Source organism: Pecten maximus, chromosome 16, assembly GCF_902652985.1.
Source record: "Pecten maximus chromosome 16, xPecMax1.1, whole genome shotgun sequence".
Classification (NCBI taxonomy): domain Eukaryota; kingdom Metazoa; phylum Mollusca; class Bivalvia; order Pectinida; family Pectinidae; genus Pecten; species Pecten maximus.
In genome coordinates this window covers 35,567,786-35,588,508 of record NC_047030.1, presented here as the reverse complement: position 1 = coordinate 35,588,508, position 20,723 = coordinate 35,567,786, and the positions used below count along the sequence as shown (strand labels likewise).

The following is a 20,723-nucleotide window of genomic DNA, read 5'->3' as shown; positions in this document are numbered from 1 at the left end:
AGCTATGCATATTGCATTTTGAGACCAATCAAAAAACAACATGGCCGACAGGCAGCCATCTTGGATTTTGACAATTGAAGTTTGTTATCGCTATTTCTCAGATACTTATGAAGGGATCTTTCTGAAATTTCATATGTAGGTTTCCCTCGGTGCCTAGTTATGCATATTGCATTTTGAGACTAATCTGAAAACAACATGGCCGACAGGCAGCCATCTTGGATTTTGACAATTTAAGTTTGTTATCGCTATTTCTCAGAAAGTACTGAAGGGATCTTTCTGAAATTTCATATGTAGGTTCCCCTCTGTGCCTAGTTATGCATATTGCATTTTGAGACTATTCGGAAAACAACATGGCCGACAGGCAGTCATCTTGGATTTTGACAATTGAAGTTTGTTATCGCTATTTCTCAGAAAGTACTGAAGGGATCTTTCTCAAATTTCATATGTAGGTTCCTCTTGGTGCCTAGTTATGCATATTGCATTTTGAGACCAATCGAAAAACAACATGGCCGACAGGCAGTCATCTTGGATTTTGACAATTGAAGATTGTTATCGCTATTTATCAGAAATTGCTGAAAGGATCTTTCTGAATTTCATTTGTAGGTTACCCTCTGTGTCTAGTTATACATATTGGATTTTGAGACCAGTCAGAAAACAACCTGGCTGACAGGCAGCCATCTTGTATTTTGAAAATTGAAGTTTGTTATCGCTATTGTACAGAAGGTACTGAAGGGATCTTTCTCAAATTTCATATGTAGGTTCCCCTTGGTCCCTGGTATTGCATTTTGGGACCAATCGGAAAACAAAATGGCCGACAGACAGCCATTATCGCTTAATCTTAAATTTTATATATACGTTCCCCTTGTTTGAAAAGTACTAGATCTAGAGGGCTGTTTCTGAATTTACACAGATTAGTAAGACTTAGAAGAAGGGAAAAGTAGAGAAAAGATCAATCTGACATGGAACCTATAAAGATCATTCAATGGTGGGCGCCAAGATCCCTCTGGGATCTCTTGTTTAGAATTTGGCATTTTTACTGTACACTGCTACCTTAGTCTACCAGATCCCCTAGGTCAGTCTACTGGATCCCCTAGGTCTGTCTACCGGATCCCCTAGGTCTGTCTACCAGATCCCCTAGGTCAGTCTACTGGATCCCCTAAGTCTGTCTAGCGGATCCCCTAAGTCTGTCTACCGGATCCCCTAGGTCAGTCTAACAGATCCCCTAAGTCTGTCTAGCGGATCCCCTAGGTCAGTCTACTGGATCCCCTAGGTTAGTCTAACAGATCTCCTAGGTCAGTCTACTGGATCCCCTGGCCTAGGTCAGTCTACTGGATCCCCTGGCCTAGGTCGGTCTACTGGATCCCCTAGGTCAGTCTACCAGATCCCCTAGGTCAGTCTACCGGATCCCCTAGGTCAGTCTTACAAATCCCCTAGGTCAGTCTACCAGATACCCTAGGTCAGTCTACTGGATTCCCTAGGTCAGTCTACCAGATCCCCTCAGTCTGTCTACCTGATCCCCTAGGTCAGTCTACTGGATCCCCTAGGTTAGTCTAACAGATTCCCTCGGTCAGTCTACCAGATCCCCTAAGTCTGTCTACCAGATCCCCTAGGTTAGTCTACAAGATCTCCTAAGTCTGTCTACCAGACCCCCTAGGTCAGTCTACCGGATTCCCTTGGTCTGTCTACCGGATCCCCTAGGTCAGTCTACTGGATCCCCTAGGTCAGTCTACTGGATCCCCTAGGTCAGTCTACTGGATCCCCTAGGTCAGTCTACCAGATCCCCTAGGTCAGTCTACTGGATCCCCTAGGTCAGTCTACTGGATCCCCTCGGTCAGTCTACCAGATCCCCTAGGTCAGTCCACTGGATCCCCTAGGTCAGTCTACTGGATCCCCTAGGTCAGTCTACTGGATCCCCTAAGTCTGTCTACCGGATCCCCTAGGTCAGTCTACTGGATCCCCTGGCCTAGGTCGGTCTACTGGATCCCCTAGGTCAGTCTACCAGATCCCCTAGGTCAGTCTACCGGATCCCCTAGGTCAGTCTAACAGATCCCCTAGGTCAGTCTACCAGATCCCCTAGGTCAGTCTACTGGATCCCCTAGGTCAGTCTAACAGATCCCCTAGGTCAGTCTACTGGATCCCCTAGGTCAGTCTACCAGATCCCCTAGGTCAGTCTAATGGATCCCCTAGGTCAGTCTACCAGATCCCCTAGGTCAGTCTACTGGATCCCCTAAGTCTGTCTACCAGATCCCCTAGGTCAGTCTAATGGATCCCCTAGGTCAGTCTACCAGATCCCCTAGGTCAGTCTACCGGATCCCCTCGGTCTGTCTACCAGATCCCATAGGTCAGTCTACTGGATCCCCTAAGTCTGTCTACCTGATCCCCTAGGTCAGTCTACCGGATCCCCTCGGTCAGTCTACCAGATCCCCTAAGTCTATCTACCAGATCCCCTAGGTTAGTCTACAAGATCTCCTAAGTCTGTCTACCAGACCCCCTAGGTCAGTCTACCGGATTCCCTAGGTCAGTCTACCGGATCCCCTAGGTCAGTCTACTGGATCCCCTAGGTCAGTCTACTGGATCCCCTAGGTCAGTCTACCAGATCCCCTAGGTCAGTCTACCGGATCCCCTAGGTCAGTCTACTGGATCCCCTAGGTCAGTCTACCGGATCCCCTAGGTTAGTGTACTGGATCCCCTAGGTCAGTCTACTGGATCCCCTAAGTCGGTCTAACGGATCCCCTAAGTCTGTCTTCCGGATCCCCTTGGTCAGTCTACTGGATCCCCTCGGTCGGTCAAACAGATCCCCTAGGTCAGTCTACCAGATCCCCTAGGTCAGTCCACTGGATCCCCTAGGTCAGTCTACTGGATCCCCTAAGTCTGTCTACCGGATCCCCTAGGTCAGTCTACTGGATCCCCTAGGTCAGTCTACCAGATCCCCTAAGTCTGTCTACCGGATCCCCTAGGTCAGTCTACCAGATCCCCTAGGTCAGTCTAACAGATCCCCTAGGTCAGTACTGGATCCCCTAGGTCAGTCTAACAGATCCCCTAGGTCAGTCTACCAGATCCCCAAAATCTGTCTACTAGATCCCCTTGGTCAGTCTACTGGATCCCCTAGGTCAGTCTACCAGATCCCCTAGGTCAGTCTACCGGATCCCCTCGGTCTGTCTACCAGATCCCATAGGTCAGTCTACTGGATCCCCTAAGTCTGTCTACCTGATCCCCTAGGTCAGTCTACCGGATCCCCTCGGTCAGTCTACCAGATCCCCTAAGTCTGTCTACCAGATCCCCTAGGTTAGTCTACAAGATCTCCTAAGTCTGTCTACCAGACCCCCTAGGTCAGTCTACCGGATTCCCTTGGTCTGTCTACCGGATCCCCTAGGTCAGTCTACTGGATCCCCTAGGTCAGTCTACTGGATCCCCTAGGTCAGTCTACTGGATCCCCTAGGTCAGTCTACCAGATCCCCTAGGTCAGTCTACTGGATCCCCTAGGTCAGTCTACCGGATCCCCTAGGTTAGTGTACTGGATCCCCTAGGTCAGTCTACTGGATCCCCTAAGTCGGTCTAACGGATCCCCTAAGTCTGTCTTCCGGATCCCCTAGGTCAGTCTACTGGATCCCCTCGGTCGGTCAAACAGATCCCCTAGGTCAGTCTACAAGATCCCCTAGGTCAGTCCACTGGATCCCCTAGGTCAGCCTACTGGATCCCCTAAGTCTGTCTACCGGATCCCCTAGGTCAGTCTACTGGATCCCCTAGGTCAGTCTACCAGATCCCCTAAGTCTGTCTACCGGATCCCCTAGGTCAGTCTACCAGATCCCCTAGGTCAGTCTAACAGATCCCCTAGGTCAGTACTGGATCCCCTAGGTCAGTCTAACAGATCCCCTAGGTCAGTCTACCAGATCCCCAAAATCTGTCTACTAGATCCCCTTGGTCAGTCTACCAGATCCCCTAGGTCAGTCCACTGGATCCCCTAGGTCAGCCTACTGGATCCCCTAAGTCTGTCTACCGGATCCCCTAGGTCAGTCTACCAGATCCCCTAGGTCAGTCTAACAGATCCCCTAGGTCAGTACTGGATCCCCTAGGTCAGTCTAACAGATCCCCTAGGTCAGTCTACCAGATCCCCAAAATCTGTCTACTAGATCCCCTTGGTCAGTCTACTGGATCCCCTAGGTCAGTCTGCCGGATCCCCTAGGTCTGTCTACCGGATCCCCTAGGTCAGTCTACTGGATCCCCTAGGTCGGTCTAACAGATCCCCTAGGTCAGTCTATCAGATCCCCTAAGTCAGTCTACTGGATCCCTAGGTCAGTCTATCAGATCCCCTAGGTCAGTCTACTGGATCCCCTAGGTCAGTCTACTGGATCCCCTAGGTCAGTCTACCAGATCCCCTAGGTCAGTCTACCAGATCCCCTAGGTCAGTCTACTGGATCCCCTAGGTCAGTCTACCAGATCCCCTAGGTCAGTCTACTGGATCCCCTAGGTCAATCTAACAGATCCCCTAGGTCAGTCTACTGGATCCCCTAGGTTAGTCTACCAGATCCCCTAGGTCAGTCTAATGGATCCCCTAGGTCAGTCTACCAGATCCCCTAGGTCAGTCTACCGGATCCCCTCGGTCAGTCTACCAGATCCCCTAGGTCAGTCTACTGGATCCCCTAAGTCTGTCTACCAGATCCCCTAGGTCAGTCTAATGGATCCCCTAGGTCAGTCTACCAGATCCCCTAGGTCAGTCTACCGGATCCCCTCGGTCTGTCTACCAGATCCCCTAGGTCAGTCTACTGGATCCCCTAAGTCTGTCTACCTGATCCCCTAGGTCAGTCTACTGGATCCCCTCGGTCAGTCTACCAGATCCCCTAAGTCTGTCTACCAGATCCCCTAGGTTAGTCTACAAGATCTCCTAAGTCTGTCTACCAGACCCCCTAGGTCAGTCTACCAGATTCCCTTGGTCTGTCTACCGGATCCCCTAGGTCAGTCTACTGGATCCCCTAGGTCAGTCTACTGGATCCCCTAGGTCAGTCTACCAGATCCCCTAGGTCAGTCTACTGGATCCCCTAGGTCAGTCTACCGGATCCCCTAGGTTAGTGTACTGGATCCCCTAGGTCAGTCTACTGGATCCCCTAAGTCGGTCTAACGGATCCCCTAAGTCTGTCTTCCGGATCCCCTAGGTCAGTCTACTGGATCCCCTCGGTCGGTCAAACAGATCTCCTAGGTCAGTCTACCAGATCCCCTAGGTCAGTCCACTGGATCCCCTAGGTCAGTCTACTGGATCCCCTAAGTCTGTCTACCGGATCCCCTAGGTCAGTCTACTGGATCCCCTAGGTCAGTCTACCAGATCCCCTAAGTCTGTCTACCGGATCCCCTAGGTCAGTCTACCAGATCCCCTAGGTCAGTCTAACAGATCCCCTAGGTCAGTACTGGATCCCCTAGGTCAGTCTAACAGATCCCCTAGGTCAGTCTACCAGATCCCCAAAATCTGTCTACTAGATCCCCTTGGTCAGTCTACTGGATCCCCTAGGTCAGTCTGCCGGATCCCCTAGGTCAGTCTACCGGATCCCCTAGGTCAGTCTACTGGATCCCCTAGGTCAGTCTACCGGATCCCCTAGGTCAGTCTACTGGATCCCCTAGGTCAGTCTACTGGATCCCCTAAGTCTGTCTACTGGATCCTCTAGGTCAGTCTAACAGATCCCCTAGGTCAGTCTATCAGATCCCCTAGGTCAGTCTATCAGATCCCTTAGGTCAGTCTATCAGATTCCCTAGGTCAGTCTACCGGATCCCCTTAGTCTGTCTACCGGATCCCTATGTTTATTCTATCAGATTCTGTAGGACTGTTCTTGGTTCCTGAGATCAGTCTGCCAGATTTCCTAGGTCAGTCTACATGCATGCATGAATAATTTAGAGTTTTTATCTGTTGATTATGTTGCTGATAATGTGGTATTTACAAATATTCTCCTTTTAAATACATGTTACCTGTAAGTGCTATTGTGTTCATAACCCCACATTCATGGCAAACACCAGAAAAGCTAACAATATTATGTAAGGACTAATATCCGCTTTTAATTATTATTGATAAAGTAGTTCATACTGCCATATATACACAAAAAACTGAAGGAGAATTCTTTATTGTGATTGCTTTTGATGTTTTCCCCTTTCATTTGTTTCACTAGAGTGATCATCCAGTGCCAAAAAGAAGGAAGAAATTGCTACATGGATCAAAAAAGAAAGGATGTAAGGCCAAGATCATAATGAAAGAAGTTCTAATCTTTCCTGATTATAAGGTATATTATGATTAGTTTTAGTGTGATAGGATATATCAGTACCATTATCAGATTTAAATTTAATTCCTTTGTTGATATTTTTTCAATTTTCGGAATCATATTTTTCACATAAATTAAAATTATATGTTAGAATGGTATCCAAATATAAAAATAATTCTGCTCACATTTGCATGCTTATTACTCTGCCAATACCGTCAATAATTTAAGAAAAATGTGGAAAGTGTTTAAAAATGCTCATGTGAGCTTTTGCTATGGGGTATCGACCGGCGTGCGTCATGCGTCGTCCGTTAACTTATTACTCTGCCAATACCATGTATACAATAATTTAAGAAAAAGGTGGAAAGTGTTGAAAAATGATTTTTTTTAGCTCACCTGAGCCGAAGGCTCATGTGAGCTTTTGCTATGGGGTATCGTCCGGCATGTGTTATGCGTCGTCCGTTAACTTATTTTAACCGAGAGTGTTGAAATTTGCATTGAATGATTAGTTAGAAGGTCCTGACTAGATATTTGTATTCATTAAGTGAAAATAAAATTCAAGATGGCTGCCATGATCGCCATCTTTGAAATTATGTTTTTCCTTATAACTCCAATATTATTTGCTTCGTAGTAAGAAGACTTTCTAGGAATGTTCTAGTGACATTTCTGAATAAGAGGTGTTGTTTCAAAAATTCATTGAATTTACAAGATGGCCACCACATCAATTATCGTCTGATGAGCTATGGAAAAGTACTTCATTTCTTTTTTGACACTACAATGTTTCTGCAGTATAAAGTCACATATTCATGTACAGCTGTTTCTCGACAATACAGTAGCTGTGAATTACATCAACAACATGGGCGGGAAAAATATAGATCTTACAACTCTTACACAAGAAATATGGCTGTGGTGCATTCGAAGAGATATATGGTTGTCGGCCTGTCACCTACCTGGTGTTAACAACACAGAAGCAGATAAACTCTCGCGCATGCTATCTGATGATATGGAGTGGCACCTTGATGAGTCTATATTTCACCGCATCTGTGTACATTTTGACACCCCCGGCATTGACCTCTTTGCTTCGCGAGTAAATGCTCAAGTTGACACATATGTTTCATTTATTACCTGATCCAACAGCCGTCGCAGTTGATGCATTTACTATTTCATGGTCAAACTTTAATGTTTGTTATGCTTTTCCTCCCTTCAGCATTCTCAGCCGTGTTCTACAAACAATGGAGGAGGAACACACAACAGACCTGCTACTAATAGCACCTCTGTGGACGACACAACCATGGTTTCCAGCCCTGCTTCACTTGCTGGTGGACAAACCTGTTCTCCTACCCAACATACAACGGATCCTCCACCTAATCAACAAACCCAACAAGGAGCATCCTATCAAGAACCTTCGGCCGACTGCATGCAGATTATCTGGGATAGACTCGAGGAGAAGGGTATTTCAAAAGAGTCTGCGGACAGCATCATGGGAGCATGGAGAGATTCAACCAAAAGACAATATGGGGTCCATCTCCGCAGACGGCTGCTATTTTGTCGTGAACCACTTTGTTCATCTGTGAAAAATGTGATAGATTTTTTACAGACAATGTTTGATAGAAACCTTAGCTATAGTTCTATTAATACAGCTAAATCTTGCATTAGCTCACTGTTAGAGATAACTGGCTCTAATAACATCATGCAGGACAGTCTGATTCAAAGATTTATGAAAGGTGTGTTCCATAAAAGACCTACACTACCTCGATATTCCAACACCTGGGATGTTTCTGTAGTACTAGGATTATATACCTCGAAACTTAAACTCCTGTAAATACTATCTCTTTTCGTTTACTTTCATTCAAATTACTTATGTTACTGGCTATACTGTCAAGCCAACGCTGTCAGACAATTCATTTGTTCAATGTAAGTTACTTCTGAAGATGTGACAATTAGAGTGACTGATTTGATTAAACAGTCACGTCCAGGATATTACCTGGAACCTATCTGTTTGAAAGCTTTCCAACAGAACCATAAACTGTGCATTGTGCAGACTATGTCTGAATATCTGAACTGTACAAATAAAGTATGTGTTGAAGGACAAACTCGGCTATTTTAGCTGTGAACTCGCCACACCATCCAGTTTGTAAGCAAACTTTATCAAATTGTATGAAAAATGTACTTATGCTAGCAGGTGTAGATGTGACAGTGTTTAAACCGCATAGCACAAGAAGTGCGACTGTATCAGCAGCAAAAACAGCACAGGTTCCCCTAACAGTCATCATGAAGAGTGCGGGCTGGTCGAATGCCCAAATGTTTCAAAAATTCTACAATAAAGAAATACAAACAGACACATCAACAAAAGAACCTAGTAGTGTTGATGGTGGTATCTTGAATCGATACGCGAATAACAAGTGACTAGTGAGAGACAAATGTAGTTCTGTACTACTATCTGAACAAACATGTATGTGGTTGTAAATATGTTTTGAATATATAAAGCAGTAACAAAAGATCTTGGAAATGATTGTTTTTATTTTGCTTTATTTAACAACACAAATATTCACCTCTAAAATCTCATTTGGACCCTAAGTAGGTTAAGTTCATGGAATTGGAACTTAAATGAGCTTTCTCTGAAAGCGAAATTTGAGATAAATTCCATGAATTTAACTTCTACTTAGGGTTCAATTGCCCGACCCTTGACCCTCCCAATTAATGCAAATGAATAGTTGTGTTGTACTCTGAAGACTGAATCACGTGACTCTGACGTCATCTCAATTGAACCCTAAGTAGAAGTTAAGTTCATGGAATTTATCTCAAATTTCGCTTTCAGAGAAAGCTCATTTAAGTTCCAATTAGATAAAGGGCAGCAGAGGTCTGGGAATGGCGCCCTTTCTCCAGAGCTGCCCAGTTACCATGGTAAATATCAGAAAACTTCTGATAATTTAAATCAAATTTGGAGAGAGTCTAAAGGTTTCTAATTCATTTGTCATATACATATATATTATGTAGTGATACTGTGCAAGTGGAAAACATGTCACATTGATACTTTATGTCTTTACATTGCTCTAAGCAGGAATAATGATAGGACAAAAGTCAACTGACATCTAGGATGATAATTGCATATGCTGATAGTAAATATTGCAAAATTAGGTCACTGACCTACTTTTTCTATGATTACATTAAGGCAAAAAAAATAGACATCAAGGATGAGGAAGGCATGCCGATAACAAATATTGCAAAATTAGGTCACTGTGACCTACAGTACTTTTCAATAATTACATTAGGGCAATGAAAATGGACATCTGGGATGAGAAAGGCATGCCGATAACAAATATTGCAAAATTATGTCACTGTGACCTACTTTTCAATAATTACATTAGGGCAATAGAAATGGACATCTAAGATGAGAAAGGCATGCCATAGCAAATATTGCAAAATTAGGTCACCGAGACCTACTTTTTCAATAATTATATTAGGGCAACAGAAATAGACATCTAGGATGAGAAGACATGCTGATAGCTAATATGTCAAAATTAGGTCACTGTGACCTTCTTTTTCAATAATTATATTAGGGCAACAGAAATGGACATCTAGGATAAATGCATGCCGATAACTGATATTGCAAAATTAGGTCACTTACCTACTTTTTCAATAATTATATTAGGGAATTACTTTGTCTAGATTACCTCAATAAGTTGACAATATTCTGTAATGTCATTACTTCTTCAACTTAATAGGTACATGTATATGTATATCGAAATATTGCAAACATGCCATTCAATATTTTGATGATGATGAAAATGATGAAAACAAAAACTTGATGAATTTTGTTGAAGCTTCCTGTTGATGATCAGCATTTTTTTGCCATCTCCAGAATCACATTCTCCAGAAATTTTAACCTTACATTCTTTGAGATAGACCCTTGGTAATATACTGCCCACCAGCCATGCAGCTATCAGCCTCTAGTTGGTTTGTAGGGCTATAAACACAGCAGGTGAGCGTTTAGGCCTATAGGCCTCTTGTTACAATTTCTTATCATATGTCTATTTTTTTTTTTTTGCATGAAACAAAATTACTGAACTTTAGTGTACGATTCATTTTTACGTGACTTGTTTGTTTTGGTCATTTGTTGTCAAGAACCATTTATTTTCGATTCACAAGGTACACAAAGATACAGAAAAGGTGAAAAGATGTGTCGGCGAGAGATTGCGTGATGACCTTGGGGATCCTCAAAGGAATGTTTGCATGGAACATTGGATTTACATTGCCTTGCCTGATGATGAACATCATGAAGATAAACATCTTCTTGGCCAGGTAAATGCAAAATGTTTGTTATATAGTACGATGGCCGATAGTGGCCGTACATATAATACACCTAGTTATACATAAATATGTACTAAATGACAAGTTTCATTAGGTACATTTAAAAGTTTCAAAAAGAAAATATGTAATTTACTGTTAATTTCATTTTATTAAAGAGTTACTGTAAATGCACTTATACTTTAGTGGTGTATTATGTTAGTGCTTTTAGCCCTTTATTGATTATGCAACAGCTTCAGTAGTGCTAAAGATTAGGATTCAAATAGACGCTAATAATTTGAATTTCACAGTTTTTCATGTGTGTGCTAAAATATGTACATGTATATTAACAGTACCTGCACATGAATAATATCTTATGGTCCCAAGAGTGGCCCTTTAATTGTACTAGTTAGTGATGTCAAGGTATAAGCAATAAAATAGTGCCTTATAAAGTTATCATTTGGACCATTAATTCCATCAGTCTCTAGATATACTAGTGTTCATGTGTCTCTTTTGTAAAGCTGTTTTATCAATTAATTTTAGTTGATCGGTTTCATGAACCATTCGTCCAAAGATGTAAGGGACAAACTGGTGGAATTGGTTGGACATGGCGTTACAAGTGTTGCAGAGATGAGTAGACATTTGCGTGTGTTTGTTGACACACATTTATTTTTGGACAAGACAAAACCAGCCAGTTCTGATGCTGCGTATTATCAAGCAGATGAGACAATCCGAAAACATGTCTACAAAGCTCAATTGCGCCGGAGGTATAACTTCATTAATTAACCGCAAAGAGAATTCAAACACAAAAGACAGCAAAGACTAATATAACTGTCTTTAGATCCTTTACTCTACATGTACTTGCAATACTGTTTTGTGAAAGGTTACATGATTTATAACATTTTGTACAAGCTCTCTGTCTGTCATACAAATCATTTGTTTACTGCTTCCATGAATTAATTACAGATGAATTTGATAAATGAAATATGCACTTTAGCTTCCTCAATTGTTACCAGATTTTTTTTTTGCCCCTTAATTGATATGTATCTGAAGATTTTCCAATTACTCCTCACAGGAATATGTGTATGAATATTGATGACAATTTTCCCTAGTCATCAATGCTAGTCAATTCTATGAAATATTTCTTATATTGAATGTTTATTGAGAGACATCTCATTTAACTGATTTCAGGTACTCTAAGTTGGATCAAGAAAACCTCATTCAACAGGTATCAGAATGGCAACAAAATTACCCTGATGACAACTTCAGTTTCATGCCAGCTTCACCAGCAACTACACATTTAGGAGATGAAGACATCAAAGTGGAATGTTTGGAACAGGATGATGATGATGAAATATATCCCCAGTTGGTTACACAAACAGAAGCTACAGAGTTTTTCTTTTGTCATCAAACACAATTCCAGCGTCATCTGCTTTATAGGTAACATTATTATACCTTAACACTAAACACTGTATAAAAAGCAGTGAATAGATTTTTTTAATTTCTGGTCAAGTTTGCAAAAAGAACTATCAATCAGTTAATAGTCATATGTGCTACTTACCTGTGATATGTCACCATGGTGGTTGGTATGATAAAACTGTTATTGTATGAATCACCACTTACACTATCTATTTCCCTCAGCTTTACCTTGCGGGGAACAATATAAGTGTGATTTCCCTCATACCATTAAAAAAACTGTACTATAATAGCTGTTAGTGATGAATTTATAATTTTTCAATTGAAGGCCTACTGGACTCAGTTTATTAAATTTAAGATTCTTTGACATTGTCATATTAATCTACAATGGTTTTCATCATTCATAAAATGTAATTGTAATGACCTTTTAGATACAATTATGTGATAATTTTGTCTCCTAGATCTTCTTTACAATTCTACATAATCCAAGATAGTATGCCTCTTCTCTTCCTTGAAAGTAATTTTGTTTTTGCAGGTATGGGAATTCATTGTGTTTGCTTGATGCCACTTACCGTACAACAAAGTATGCACTACCACTTTTTTTTTTGGCTGTTAAAACCAATGTGGGATTTAGTGTTGTTGGTGAATTCATTGTACAACATGAAACCAAGCAATCCATTATGAAAGGTCTCCAAACATTCAAGGAATGGGTTAATTCAGCATCAGACAAACCAATGAATTGGAATTGGGAACCAAGGTTTTTCATGACTGATTTCTGTGAAAGAGAAATAGTTGCCATTGAAGAGGTGTTTCCAGGTAAGTGTCATTTTTTTTAACCAATATACTGGTATATAAAAAACTGGATTAGTAAATAGTTCCTTGTAACCATTTAAGTAGAATGATGAATATATACTGTACATCAAAACCAAAAGAAAATAACATGAACTCAACAGTCAAGGGACACGAGGAAACAAGTAAAACTAAGGAGCATATACTGACATGACACATCTTAAACATAAAAACCAGAGATAAAATCAGGTGCTCCGGGAGGGTTTAACCTATGCTTGATATTTCTTTTCCATTTTTCCGAAGAGAATTTAAGAGTATAAAGTTAATTTTTAACATTTTGCATTTATATGAAAGAACATGTGACATTGGGTTAATTGGGCTTATAGTAATATATGCATTTTAATTGAAGATATTATGTGTAACATAGGAAAATAACAATTGTTATATTCTAATTTAAATTTAGAAACCTTTGTCTACATCTGTGATTTCCACCGGGAACAGAGCTGGACAAGATGGGTTAGCAAGATTGACAATGGTGTAAGTCAATGCAAAGACAGTAGTCTGTCAATGTTGAGGAGATGTGCCCATGCGTGCACATTGGCAGAATACCAAGATGCAGTACAGAAGCTACAGAAGTCCTCCCATTGGATCACAAACAGTCGCCTAAGGAATTGGTTCACAAAAACTTGGATGAGCAAAGAGAAGGTTTTCTTTTGTTTATTTTAATATCATAGGTCTTTTAGTGTTAGTATCATTTATACTATTGATTATAAAGTCATATTTAAGTGGATGAGGAATAACATCAGATCGATGTTGACCAATCTGTAATTATGCAGGGATATAATCCATGCATTGTTATGAAACAAAGTCGAAGATTATTTCATTTTCCCTTCTGTAAATTTATTTTCGTTTGTCAATATTTGATACATTTTACAAAAGTAAAATATATATACAGTCATATTTAAACTATTATTGTAAAGATTATTTAGTGTTGTGTTAACTGTTCTATCTTTTATTTATTGACACTTTTTTATTTTGACAGCGATGGGTATGGGCAAACAGATTTGGAAAAGGTCTCTTAGTCAACACCAACAATGGTCTTGAAAGACAAAATAAAACATTTAAATACCAGTTTTTGGAGCAGAGAAAAAACAACAACCTCTCTGGGATGATATCCACTCTCCTGCAAGAGTATTTACCATCAATGATGCTAAAGTAAGTCACTATAAAAATGAAAAAGACATATAGAACATTTGCCATTTCTTGATGATATATTTATTTCATCGAATATTTAACATGAAAGCATAGCATGAGGGTTAAATATGTTTTCGCCTGTCCCACAAAATGATATAAACATATGACACACCAAGAAAAAGGCAAATATTTTATTTTCCAATGCATTACTTTTTTCAATGAAAAAAAATTAGTTTGAAATTTTGTAAGTTTCGCATTGTTCTAGTTGAAAAAAATTTTACATTGATTTCGCATCAACTGTTTTTTTTTCATACCTGTGAAAGATAATTATTATGATAAGAAGTAATATTAAATATATTGAAAGAATATAAATCCTTATATCATATTTAATTGCTAAAAATGTATTTAAATTAAAAAATTACGTTGTTTTTTAGCTCACCTGCCCGAAGGGCAAGTGAGCTTATGCCGTGGTGCGGCGTCCGTCGTCCGTCCGTCCGTCCGTCCGTCCGGCGTCAACTTTTTCATTTAAACAACTTCTTCTCAATAACCAAGAGGCCCAGGGACTTCATATTGGGCCTGAAGCATGCTGGGGTAAAGGGGTACCAAGTTTGTTAAAATAAATGACATTGACCTTCATTCAAGGTCACATGGGTCAAATAAGCTATAATCTTCAAATGACTTCTTCTCAATAACCAAGGGGCCCAGGGACTTGATATTGGGCCTGTAGCATGCTGGGGTGAAGGGCTACCAAGTTTGTTAAAATAAATGACATTGACCTTCATTCAAGGTCACATGGGTCAAATAGGCTATAATCTTCGGACAACTTCTTCTCAATAACCAAGAGGCCCAGGGACTTGATATTGGGCCTGTAGCATGCTTGGGTGAAGGGTTACCAAGTTTGTTCAAATAAATGACCTTGACCTTCATTCAAGGTCACATGGGTAAAATAGGTTATAATCTTTAAATGACTTCTTCTCAATAACCAAGAGGCCCAGGGACTTGATATTGGGCCTGTAGTATGCTGGGGTGAAGGGCTACCAAGTTTGTTCAAATAAATGACCTTGACCTTCATTCAAGGTCACATGGGTCAAATAGGCTATAATCTTCAAAAGACTTCTTCTCAATAACCAAGAGGCCCAGGGATTTGATATGTGGCCTGTAGCATGCTGGGGTGAAGGGCTACCAAGTTTGTTAAAATAAATGACCTTGACCTTCATTCAAGGTCACATCGATCAAATAGGCTATAATCTTCAAACGACTTCTTCTCAATAACCAAGAGGCCCAGGGACTTGATATTGGGCCTGTAGCATGCTGGGGTGAAGGGCTACCAAGTTTGTTCAAATGAATGACCTTGACCTGCATTCAAGGTCACAGGAATCAAAAAGGCTAAAATCTTTAAACGACTTCTTCTCAATAACCAAGAGTCCCAGGGAGTTGATATTGGGTCTGTAGCATGCAGAGGTAAAGGGCTACCAAGTTTGTTCAAATGAATGACCTTTATTTTCATTCAAGGTCACAGGAGTCAAAAAGACTGAAATCTTTAAACGACTTCTTCCCAATAGCCAAGAGTCCCAGAGACCTAATATTTGGCCTGTAGCATGCTGGGGTAAAGGGCTACCAAGTTTGTTCAAATGAATGACCTTGACCTTCATTCAAGGTCACAGGAGTCAAAAATGCTAAAATCTTTAAACGACTTCTTCTCAATAACCAAGAGTCCCATGGAGTTAATATTGGGTCTGTAGCATGCTGGAGTGAAGGGCTACCAAGTTTTTTCAAATGAATGACCCTGACTCACATTCAAGGTCACGTCGTATCAAGTATACTTAAATCTTTAAATGACTTTTAGTGAAAAGCCAAAGTGCAGACAGACATTATATTGGTCCTGTAGCATGCTTTCAAATAACTGCAGGATCCATATATGAAAAGATCACTGCATTGCAGGTGAGCGATTTGGGCCCATTGGGCCCTTGTTCATTGTAAACTCGTAAATCTGATAGACAGGAGATACAATTAAAATGCATAGATGTAAAGGTAATTAATTAAAATTTGATTTTTTTAAGTTAGAACAGTGTCCTTATAAGTGGAAATTAAACAAATTTCTAATAAACAAAAGTATTAACAATTTTATTTTAATGGGAGGTATGTGTATAAATATTATTTTGAAAATGATGATATATTTGTAAATCCTTTAGGTACATTAGAGAAAATGCCATATTAACAGATTATATTGGAAGGACTTTTGACTCAGAGGTACCTGTTTTCCTCCATAACAGACCAACTTAATTCATTAAACATTGTTTGGCCAAAATGGAACTCTGTGAAACGTTTGGCAAGAAGGACGTTGAGCATCTTGGTGATTGTTCATTCCAGGTACTCTTTAATATAATTTGAATTTTTTATTTACATGTAACAGTTGTTCTTCTTTGTCTTAGTAAATGAGACCTGCATGTAAATAGCATCTTCTACGACCAATGTGAAAAATCTCCGGCAAATTAATATCTTTCTAAAATTAGATACAGAAGGGGGTTTCTTGAACTAGCCAAAGATGCAAATACACACTGCTTGCGAGAATAAAATTCATGAAAAAATGACACTTGTCTTTCAAAGATTTTAATTTGTAGCAGCTGAAGAATTTATACAAAGAAAAATTGTGTGGCCCCTGTAAGCCTAACCTGGCTGGTGCCTGATAAAGATAAGGACATCGAATTAGATTCTTTATGTATTTATTGTGTAAGCAATGCCCTTAGCATGTCATGTTGTATATCTTCAGAAAAGCAAACAAACTCTGTATTTCTTGAAAGAATACCCCTTGTCCATCCTTTATTCCCTAGTTTATTTGCTCCTGCGTTGAATACCCTAGGTTGTCTCGATGCAAATGCTTGGGGTGTTCATTATATATGCATAAAGCTGTGATTGCTTCCTTTACAAAATATTTTACTCAGTTGTGTAATGGCTTACACATACATCATACATAAATGATGTCACATACAATGGCGTTGTTGTAACCGTAAAGGAGATAACGCGCAATTTCATTGGCCCATGTTTACTCATGAATATGAATGATTTTACATGTACAATGCTGCATTTGCTCGAGATAACAAGTTTATTCAGCACTAGAGCAAATACCCTGGGGAACCGAGGATGACCCCATGTCAAGACTCCGTGGTAATTGAGTTCATGCAATCGTATGCAGGGTTAAAATTACCTTCAATTCTTAAATATTTGTTTGCAATATAATAGATTGGGACACATACAAATTACGTCTTTGGTCTTTGGCGAGGATTCAAACCCAGACCTCCCCACCTGATAACCATTCTTTTATTGTTTGAAAAGAAATAACAGGTTACAGGTATTCTGTTGTATATTCATTTGATGAAGCTTTCACAATAATTATCAAGGAATAATACAAAAGTTCACATATTTTTATTTCAGGTGTCAAGTCAGTCATCTGTAGAAAAAACAACATACAGAGTTAATTTGAATGGTCCCACTGGAATGCCAAGCTGTGACTGCCACAATTGGCAATGGACATTATTGCCTTGCAAACATATGTTTGCTGTGTTTGCACACACAGATTATTCATGGGAGGATATTGCAGCAGAATACAGGAGCTCACCATTCCTAACCATTGATAGCCATGTTGTAAAACATCCAGTTACCAGCACAGATACTCCAACTGAAGAAGTGCTGTGTGAAGAATTTGGTTTTGATGGTATAGGAATGTTTGAGTCTGAGAGTGAGTCCATTTTGGAATTGCCTCTTGCTAAGAAAACTCCAAGAGGTTTGAAATCACTTGCTATTAAATGCCGTGAGAAGTTGTCGATTCTCCAGAATGCAACTTACCTCTGCCAAAAAGAAGAGACTCTGACCTCTTTGGTTGATGTCCTCGACCATGAAATCATTAAAGTAAATAGTGGTTTATACATAAATCATGGACTATGTGAAGAAACCCCAGCTAAGAAATCTGAAGTGAAATCAAAACCAGAAAAACGCCAGCCTATTCACAATAAGCTTAAACTTGTGAAAACAAGAAAAAGAAAGGAAAGATCAGCAAAGAGAAAACCAGCCCCAGACACATCTGAAACCATTATAATTGATGGAATTGTTGCTTTGGACCATCACAAAGAATTTCAAGAGGGCATTGCAGGTAACTATCTGAGAGTATAAATTTACAATGTGTAAACATGATTCATACTGTGAAATCATTGATTTCCACGGGTTCCAAATTGGGGCAAGCTTACCATTTTGAGGCTGACTTTAAATACCGGTAAATTCATTAATTCTTAAATCTTAGTAATACTATAAATAAATGTTTTATTAGGACTCAAATTGACACAATGTGTTTTTGTTTGTTTCATAAAAAATCTGCTTGAACAAATCTCACATTTATACAATGATATTACAATTGCATTTACTTTGTTTCTTCAGACATGGTATCTACAATGTCAGCCAGTGAATGGGATGCATTAGTACAAGATGCTAAGTGCACAAGCACTTACCAGTTTGCAATGGATATGGTGGCCAGAACTGCCTTAACTATGCTTGACGAGATTTGCCCGAATGGTGATCATGTGGATATTTTACATTCATTGTCCCATACACATAGTCCATCAGAGTTAAATGCAGCCCAACAACTTAGACTTTCATTAATTCTTCTAGCTACTTATGGTGAGTACATACATATATAGGTCTAATAATTGGCTTTAGATGATCTCGATGGTGATTATAGGCTCTTAAGCTCTTATCAATCAATAGTCCTACTTAAGACTATGGAGTGTTTTTGATTAGGATCATAGTTGCTATAAAACAATCTAACATTATCGGAGAATCTTGTCAAAGTGAAATTCAGTGTTTGTTGCTAGGATATGAATGGATTGTCAATTTATATTAGTTGCACAATTCTTTACACATATTGTTAAACTTTCAGTCAAAGAAGGAAAATATCACTTGCAAAGGGATTTTGCAAAAGAAGAAGCTGAGGCAAGCAAGGCAATGATGGAATGTATAGCTGCAATGAAATCATTGGCTGAAACTAACTCTGGTATATTGATTTAAACATTTTTGCTATTATTAGCATATGTATCCAACTGTCCTCTAATGGCACTATGAAATACCCTTCCTAAGAAACAGAAATTTTGAAAATACATGAACAACATTCTTAAAAGCTATGAAAAGAAAGGGTAATAATGAAGACATTATGAAAATAAGACATTTTTGGCATATTTCAGTTTCCAAAACATTTATGAATGCTATCAAAACCATTCAAACTTAATATATATTTATAGTTTGTGATTAATCATAATTTCAGCACCAGCCAGTCAAAACTCTCAAGGAACTAAACGAAAATCTGAAGATGCTGAATTAATTGAGCAACCTTCTGCTGCAGCAAAGAAAAGTTTTCATATTGATGAAAAGAAATGTAAATCAATTTATTTGATTATATTTTACTAATTCAGCTTTTCTTTCTTTTGTGTTGATTTTAATATTTTGGTTATTATTGTGGAAGCTGTGTTATCATCGATTAGTCAAGAAAAAGATTTCTTTATCATGATTATCATGAAATAATTTTTCTTATTGAAATCACTTGCAAAGTTTTATTTGAACTTAAATATTTTTAGTATTTGACTATTTATTTGAAGGTACTTTAAAACGTTTTCATAGACTAATGAAATAAATGCTTCCAAAATTGTTGACGGTAAATTTCATTTTTCATTGGTCAGTTGATGATGTCATAACATTAGTTAATTGTGTATCTTGCAGCCAATGTCAAGACTGTTAAAGTTAAAGAAAAAGAGGACTAAGAAGCATGTTTCATGGAGTGACTCCTATACCAACGTTGCAACAGTTACATCCACTGATCATTGACCAACAAAAAGGTTTACTATTAATATACATTAATATATGTGTACATGTTTTTTTAAGAGAATGTTATTCAAACTATATAAGTTTGTCTATTGTAAATTTTTGTAAATGCCTAAGGTTTCAGTTCGTGTTCATGTTTGCATCATAATTATATGTCTAACATACACAAACTCAAAATCTAGCAATTGTAAAAACAAATGCATGCAGACATTTTAGTTTAGTTTTTATGGAACATTTCATATTTATGTATTTGCAACTTTATTTTTCAGCACAAAATCATGTTGACAGAATATGGGATCAGCATGAAGAGTCAAATTATATACTAGCAAAAGTATAAGGATTCAACTTAACTGATGTTGATATCAAATCTTTGAAGAGGGGTCATTGGCTGACAGATCAGGTAAATTTGTACCGGGTATTTATTTTTGAAAAGTAATTAACACCTTTGTATTTAGTATTATGAAATCTATCCAGCTAGAACTTTATCTTTAGCAGCAGTATGTACATGTACAGAAAGCTTCAATTATAATGTTTGCAGTTCCAAAACAAATATTATCATATCTATTTTTCTTCTTCAAGAAATATTTGTATTTTTGTGATATTTTGATTGTATGCTAACTATAGGTTATGGATGGTTACCTAGCCTGTTTGACACAAAAGGAAATGGATAAAGGGTTAAAGGTCAAACATGAAGTTGTACCGACAATGACCAACATAATAGATGATAAACATGTGCCAAATAAGAAGGTATGTTTTATAGTTTTATTCATTTGAATTTACAAATAACAACCAAATACAAAAATGTAATGAAATATAGTTTTATTTGTAATTGGTTGTTAAATTTATTTATTTGTGCTTTTATTTTAAAACATATCATACAATCCTTATATTAACAAATTTGTATTGTAAATCAAGCGTTTCATTGTTGATACATGTACC

The 20,723-nt window shown here is 39.0% G+C and overlaps 1 pseudogene; it reads left to right on the top strand.

Annotated features, from left to right (window-relative positions):
• The first annotated feature begins 5,375 nt into the window (after window positions 1-5,375).
• LOC117314741 lies at window positions 5,376-20,483 on the top strand (annotated as a pseudogene).
• Window positions 20,484-20,723: the final 240 nt, after the last annotated feature.